The sequence below is a fragment of the Copadichromis virginalis genome, linkage group LG4 (genome assembly GCF_057382275.1).
Source record: "Copadichromis virginalis isolate Kocher_CV1m ecotype Utaka linkage group LG4, C_Virginalis_male_GT1.1, whole genome shotgun sequence".
In the NCBI taxonomy this organism is placed as follows: domain Eukaryota; kingdom Metazoa; phylum Chordata; class Actinopteri; order Cichliformes; family Cichlidae; genus Copadichromis; species Copadichromis virginalis.
In genome coordinates this window covers 2,105,505-2,112,585 of record NC_140621.1, presented here as the reverse complement: position 1 = coordinate 2,112,585, position 7,081 = coordinate 2,105,505, and the positions used below count along the sequence as shown (strand labels likewise).

The 7,081-nt window shown below is 42.2% G+C and overlaps 1 long non-coding RNA gene across 1 annotated transcript; it reads left to right on the top strand.

Annotated features, from left to right (window-relative positions):
* The first annotated feature begins 5,473 nt into the window (after positions 1-5,473).
* Positions 5,474-7,067, top strand: LOC146710519 (uncharacterized). The gene is made up of 3 exons (XR_014919947.1): positions 5,474-6,351; positions 6,443-6,503; positions 6,614-7,067. It is a non-coding gene; the product is annotated as an uncharacterized LOC146710519 (long non-coding RNA).
* Positions 7,068-7,081: the final 14 nt, after the last annotated feature.

Genomic DNA, 7,081 nt, shown 5'->3' with positions numbered 1-7,081 from the left:
AACACTGCGTCTCCCTCCCTTATCACACTTCCTCAGGCTGCTGATGAGCGCCCCCTGGTGTCAGTGTTGATGACGTCATGCACAGTGAAACATAAACAGTGTCTTAATAAAAAATCATGTGTCCATTTTCATGTTTGCATCATGTTTCTGTAAAATCATCAGCTGTTTCTGAACCTTCTTCATTGTTTGACTCATTCCAACAGCTGTGAGCTGTGATGGAGTCAGAGCAGCTTCATCACTGATGTTCAGGTGAAGCTGAACTTAATAAACTGTAGAAATGATCAGGATTCAGGCTGGATGTGTAAAACACTTCTGTGTGAGGTCGCAGTGCTTCATATGTGTGTGTGGGCTGAAGCACACACGTGTGAGTCCTCAGAGGTTTCACACACATCACTGCACACACTTATAATCCTAGTTTAAGCTTGTGGATCATATCGGACACATCAGCAGCTCTTTGGAGACAAAGATTTGAGATTTAAGATGAGTCATAGTCTTTCTATCCATGGTAGCTTCCACTGCTGAGGCTCGGGAAACATGAAGAGGATAATTAAGAGCAAGCATCAGCTCTGTCTCATCTAACTACACAGTATTATGATCATGCACTTATGTCTCAAACTAAGACACAATGAGACAAAATGAGTTCTGTGAGTCTTTAGATTATCAGTAAATTCTGGTGACAGTTTGACGCTCAGTGGAGCCATTTTTGGTTTGTGATGAGTGTTTTGTGAGCTTCTGTTTTGTGAATCGTTCTTTGTAATTTAGAAGATGGTGCAGAAATGTGCGCGCCCTTATCTGAGAGGACACGGAGAGAGTGTCGCAGACTCGAGGTGAGGAGATAAACCTCGGAGCTGGACGGCCTGCACGTTACCCATGTGCATCTTTTCAGTGACATCAAGTGAACCCATAATAAGCATTTCTATGTCTTAGACATCATGTCCATTTCTAATGAGAGATTATTTTTAAATGAGGGAAACCTGGTCTAACAACACGCTTCCAACAGAGCTAAAGGTTCACCACAGTGAGACGGTGGGACTCTGATAAGAACTGAAACACTGTGTATGAACAGCTGAGACAAAACTATATATAAACACTCATTTATTCCAGTTTAGTTTACAATGATTTCAAAGTAATGTGGAACGATTCATGTTCATGAGCTGTTACAAACACAACTATTGATTTGTCTATATATGGTCGGACTACAAGGCTCGTGTTGAGGCTCTTGGAATAATGTGTGAATTACAGCAAGAAATGATGGTTTCCCATTTTACCAAAGTGGAATAAAATCACCACAGCAAAGAAATCATGTTATTGTCTGCAGCTAAAATATATGGTGAACATGGTTTTATAATAATGTGCAAACACAACCTCACTCTGCTCTATACGAGGAGCCAACCACAGCTGTCCGGGTCTTCATCCACCACCTCCACCATCTTTGCTCATCATCATTCACTTAATTGCTGATTGGTTTAAATCAAACTCCATTACAGGTTCAACTCCATCATATAACAGCATGTTGACTTTGGATCTGGTGTGCAGTGCCACCTTAAAAGATGAGGAAACTAAGAGATTACAAAAAAAGAAGTGGAGGAGTTAAAGAGCTGCAGCAGATTAACAGTTTCTGACAGTCATGTGTTAGAAATAGGACGATTAGATGAGCTGAGGGATCCATCTACTGCTCAGTGAAGCCTCATCAGAAACAGTCTCAGTGGAAGGATGGCTCTATTGTTAAGGAAGGACACAGGCAGAAAGACTGGCGTCTGTCACACAGGAACTGGACTGAAAATCAGCTGCACATATTCATCAGTACATGCAAACATATTATAGGTGTGGAATTCAGGACAGTACCATCAGAAGTTGATCCACTGTGCAAATGTCTGATTGGCAGTGGCTTCATTTTTCACTATGAACAAACTGCTAATGCAGCATCACAGGACGTCAGCCATGGATTGGCCTCCCCAGACCTCAACATTACTGAAACATCTTAACAGAGGATGGAAACAAAGGGAACCAACATCCAAGAAAAGACCAAGACTCCAGGCTGTGCTGAATTATAAAGGTGGACTGACCTCCAGGGTCCTTAGTATCATATAAGCTCAGTTTGTGTCTTATATACTTTCCATTTATATAACAAAATATATAGAAAGGAGGGTGGTTTAAGATGTCTGTAGAGTTTTATTCATTATCTTTAGACAAACAAAGAAAGCACCATCCATTCGTCTCCAGTCTGTATGAAAAACAGGGGAAAGGTCAAATTAAACCTTTGAAATTCCTTTCACAATAAATCCATAAATAAACAAAATAAAACATAGAAAAGTGTTTAAACCCACTTTTCCATAAAGCTGTCAATAGGAAATGTTCCAGTAAACATGTCTGTGTTTCTGCTGTTTTCCTTTCATGCGTCCACAGCTGACAGGTAACCCTATTGGAGTCGCCATAGTGACGGGTGGCGTCTCAGCTTCAGCGTGTTGATGGGCACAGCCATGGTTACCACAGCTGGAGTTGGTGTACGGCGAGCTGTGAGAGGACAGAGATGGAGAACGCACATTTAACTCTTTAACAGGAGATACGTTACGACTAACAGACGACTGCTGTCTACATGATGTCTTTGCAGCCCTTATGCTACATGTTACACAACTTTTCTTCATGCCAACAAGACTGAGGTGCCACATAGTCGACACATACAGCTGATTATGATGCATGTTTTACTATTGCTATGTTCACATCATCTGCTTGGCTTTATTACTGAGAGCCTGGAGATCCTCTGACGTGTGCATGGCTGATGTGAAGTATGATTAGTCCTACATGACATCAACAGCAGAGGCAATGAAAGCTTTGTTGTTAACAGGTTGTAGGTAAAGTCAAATGTCTACTTCTACACTTGTGTTGGGTAAAGTTCTTCTCACTGCAGCAGATTTATATCTGTGCTTTCACAGGGCGTGATGTGGAGCTCAGCGCTGAGGTGCAGGTCTCCTTGGAGACGGCATCCTGGCTGAAATATTATCATGCTTCCAAAACATTTCAGCTTTTATTTTGAAAGAAACAAGACTTGAAAACGAGTCCCCTTCTTCCTCTTTGTCTTTGTTCTTCAGAGGAGTGTCACCTGGACAAACTCAGGGCTGTTCTAGAGCCTTTCTTATTATTTGACTCCATAGAAATAAAACTGAATGGAATCAAACAAAAACTCCCAAACAGCTAAAACACTTTGCTTTATTCTCTTTTTTAACAAATACGTTGAAGTCCATCCACAACAACACAGCTGAGATCTCCTTTGTAATCAAGTGTTTCCATCCTTTGTACAGATCTGCATACAAAACAATCATTTACGTCCCACAGAAGTCTAGTTACACGTAACTCTACAAGAACTGGTGAATGACAGAAACATGAGACACATGATCACAGGTGATAACAAAAAGAGAAAGAATTCATGTGTTAGTGATGTTTTTCAGCCCTGATGGCTCATGTTGGAGAAACAAGCTGAGGTACGTGGAAAGTTCACACACACAAGTGGGCGTGAGCGCACACACACAGAGAGAAACACAACTGAAGCATCTGTTTGCTGTTTCTGCTTTCATCATCTCTGCTGCTGTGTCAGGCTGGGGTCTCTCAGTGACGTGGTTGAGGTGAAGTATGACGAGTATCCCTGATTCAGTCCATCGAGACAAAGGGCAAAGAAAGCTGTTGTTAACAAACTCTATGGTGATGTGGCATTTAGCTCTGACTCTACGCTCTGCTGAATCCTTTGAACCTGCTGATCAGTAAAGCTCTACGTGCTGCAGCAGATTGACCTCATCTGTGTTCACAGGTGTGGACCTCAGCGCTGAGGTGCAGGAGACTTTCATTCAGTTCTCCCTGCAAACAGCATCCAGCCTGGAAATACTGTCATCTTTCCCACAAACGGTGCTCTTATCTCAGAGAAGAAGTCTGATGTAAATAACTGCAATCAACAGTGATGTTCTGCACAGATCACTTTTCCATTTTGCTCTCTAGATGAGTCCCAGCTGCCTGACCTTGTGTCCAGGTGATCGTCTCACTGAGGAGCTTTTGTTCTGAAAATCTCACGTCCATCACCTGTTTCCTTTTTACTATCTCTGCTCTTTCTTTATTCACAATGCTCATAATATCACACAATTATATTCATCACCTGCATGTTTTTATCCAGCTGCTGTTAGAACCAAACAAATAAAAAGGATGAAAAGCCTGAAATCCTTTGATTTATTACATTTGAAACAAATATGAGAGCATCCCTAACAGCACAGCTGAGACCTTTGTTTTAATCAAGCCTTTGTATCGACACACTTGTAAAGATTCATATACAAAACATAATAGAATAAATCAATATAAAATACACATAATCACAAAAATGCAGCCATGTTGTGAGTTTGCATCTAAAACATGCATGTTTCCCTTTGTACAGGCAGATTTACAGCAGACAAAGCAACACGCTGATCGACTTTGACCGCTGCAAAAACAAAATACCCACCAAGTCTGAAGTCGATCAGAGGAACTGTTGACAGACTGACAGACAAACAGATGCTTGATTCATTAGTGCGATTAAATGTTCTTCTTTAGCAGCATCACTTCATGTGTTTGTGTTCCAGGAATAAAGGTCTGTTTAAACTGGACGTCTCCTCAGCATCACTCGTGCTGTCGTGGTTTCAAAGCTGTGCAGAAAGAATCTGAGGGATGATACAGAGGTGACCAAAGTTACAAACATCCAGCTGTGCTGCAAATGTTTGCAGAGCTCCAAACTCTTTGGCTTTCTGCAGAGCAAGTATGGAAGAAGCACCTGAGCTAACTTCAGTTTAGACGATATGAGGAAAAATGCTGCTTCCCAAAGTTTCCTACAAGTATCCAGTTTATATTTAGAGAAGCGAAGGCTCTTTATCCTGACAACTACTCCCTGGTGGATCCCTGTCCTGTGACAGCAGCAAAGACTGTGTATCAGTATCATCAAAGCCACTTCAATAACCAGTGTTTAAAGCTCTCTAGCAGATGGACTTCAGTGGCAGCAGCCTCTGTCTGCTGTGTACAGAAGGTTCTCTGATGAAGCACACAGCAGATGCTGCACTACAACAGCAGCAGCAGCTCAGCTTCAGTTTGCTTCGACGCCCTTTTTGACCTGTGAAACAGCAGAAAATGAAACATTTCAACACCCGTTTGTTAGCGTGAGCTATTCTGCTGTTTTTCATCATTTCACAGGTGAAATAAAATCACATTTACTTCCTGTAGGAGTGATCGTGTCCAGCCTGACTGAGACCATGTGCTCCATCCTGCACAGGTAATAAACCTCTGACATGAAGGGCTGTCAAGTAGTTTTAGACAAATGGGGGTAAAAGAGACGTTAAAAGCTTAAAGAGAAACTACATTTTCTAAGAACTGTCTGACGTTCACCTCTCACACAGTGGATACGATTCTGCCGCTGCAGGAATAATCTTTGTGCTTATGAAACTGTCCATGTGTTTGCAGAGAATGTCACATGTTCAAAGCCATCCCAGCACCTGGGGTTTGTATAAGTGCAGCTGCTGGTGGGGAGATAGTCTCACTCTTCTATATAAAGAGTCAGCAGGCAGCAGATCTTCATCTGTGATCTCCTCCATCATCACGTCTTCACTCTTCAGCAGCTATGGCTTCACTTCGTGCCCTTCTGGGAGTGGTGCTGTGCTCCTCATGGTTTCTGCTTCTGCCTCAGGCCGACTTTGATTTACAGAGTCATCCATAATATTTTTTATTTTTTATTTTACTGCCCATCTATTTTCATACAAATGTCTCCGTCTTATGGAAAAGGGGTGGAGCTTATCCAACGAGGACAGGCAGGGCCCCCCCAGACAGTTTAGCAGTCTATACAGGAGGCTGACCTTTGCAACATGTACTTCTATAATGACTTCACCATTTAGGTTATTTGGTTATGTTTCACCCTGGATTTTGTGTGATAATATTTATTTTGTCCACTGATTTAAAAACAACAAACTATATGAATATAAAACAGAGTGAACAACAAAACATCAGCTTTGGAAACTTTGATGTAAAATTCTGCAGTTGTTTTCTCAGATATAGCATAAATCAAACTAACATACATCAGTGTGTTATTAATGTGCACACACACACACACACACACACACACACACACACACACACACACACACACACACACACACGTGTTACAATAAACAGCTCTTATGCTTCTGTATGATTCTCAGTGCTTTCCATTTGCGTGTCCACAGGTTGCTGTAAGTGGTGCTTGACTGCAGTTTGCTCTCATTTCAAGTGGTTTGCTGTCACAAAGCCAACAGGAAGTCCGGCCATGGTTGAGCCAACTGAAGATGGGTTGAAGGTGGCGTCCTCGTTTCCTCTGTGAGCGCAAGAGGACAGACAAAGCAAACACCGTTTGGACAGCATTAAAATATTTACACTGATGATTAATGTTGTGTCTTTGCACCTGTAGCGATACATGTTGGAAAATGGAGACTTTAGCCACCAAGACTGACGTGCCTGGAAACTTCCCTGTGAGTACGCCCACAAAGACAGGAAACAGTTTAGCCACCGCGGTTAATCCTCCATCATCATCATCCAGTATTTTCCACATCTTTTCTTCTGCTGTTTCCCTTGTTGTCAGTCACGGGGTTTGTGACTGAAATGCGTGTGGTCGACGGGAAGCCTGACGAGTACGGCCTGAATCATTCCATCAACACCGGACGGAGTGAAACCTTTGTTGAAAACAGATTATATGGTAACGTTGCATTTAGCTTCAGTAAACTGTGAAGTTACAGCAGCAGATTTACATCACGTGGCTTCACAGGAAGTAGTCTGGACCTCAGCGCTGAGGTTCAAGCAGCTCTGCTTGCAGACGGCATCCTTCCTGAAAATGTTCTTCATCTTCCTCAAACCAGAACTTTTACATTGGTGCTGAAGTTCTATATAAAAACAGCCTGAAATACAAAGTGATGTTGTGCACTGATTACCTCACACTCTCCATGTTTCCTTCTACAGAGGAGTGTCCGCCTGAGTGTTTTGTCTGATCTGTTGTTGATCGTCTCATTGACACTGCATGCAGATCTGACACCAGGGCTGGACTGGGACAAAA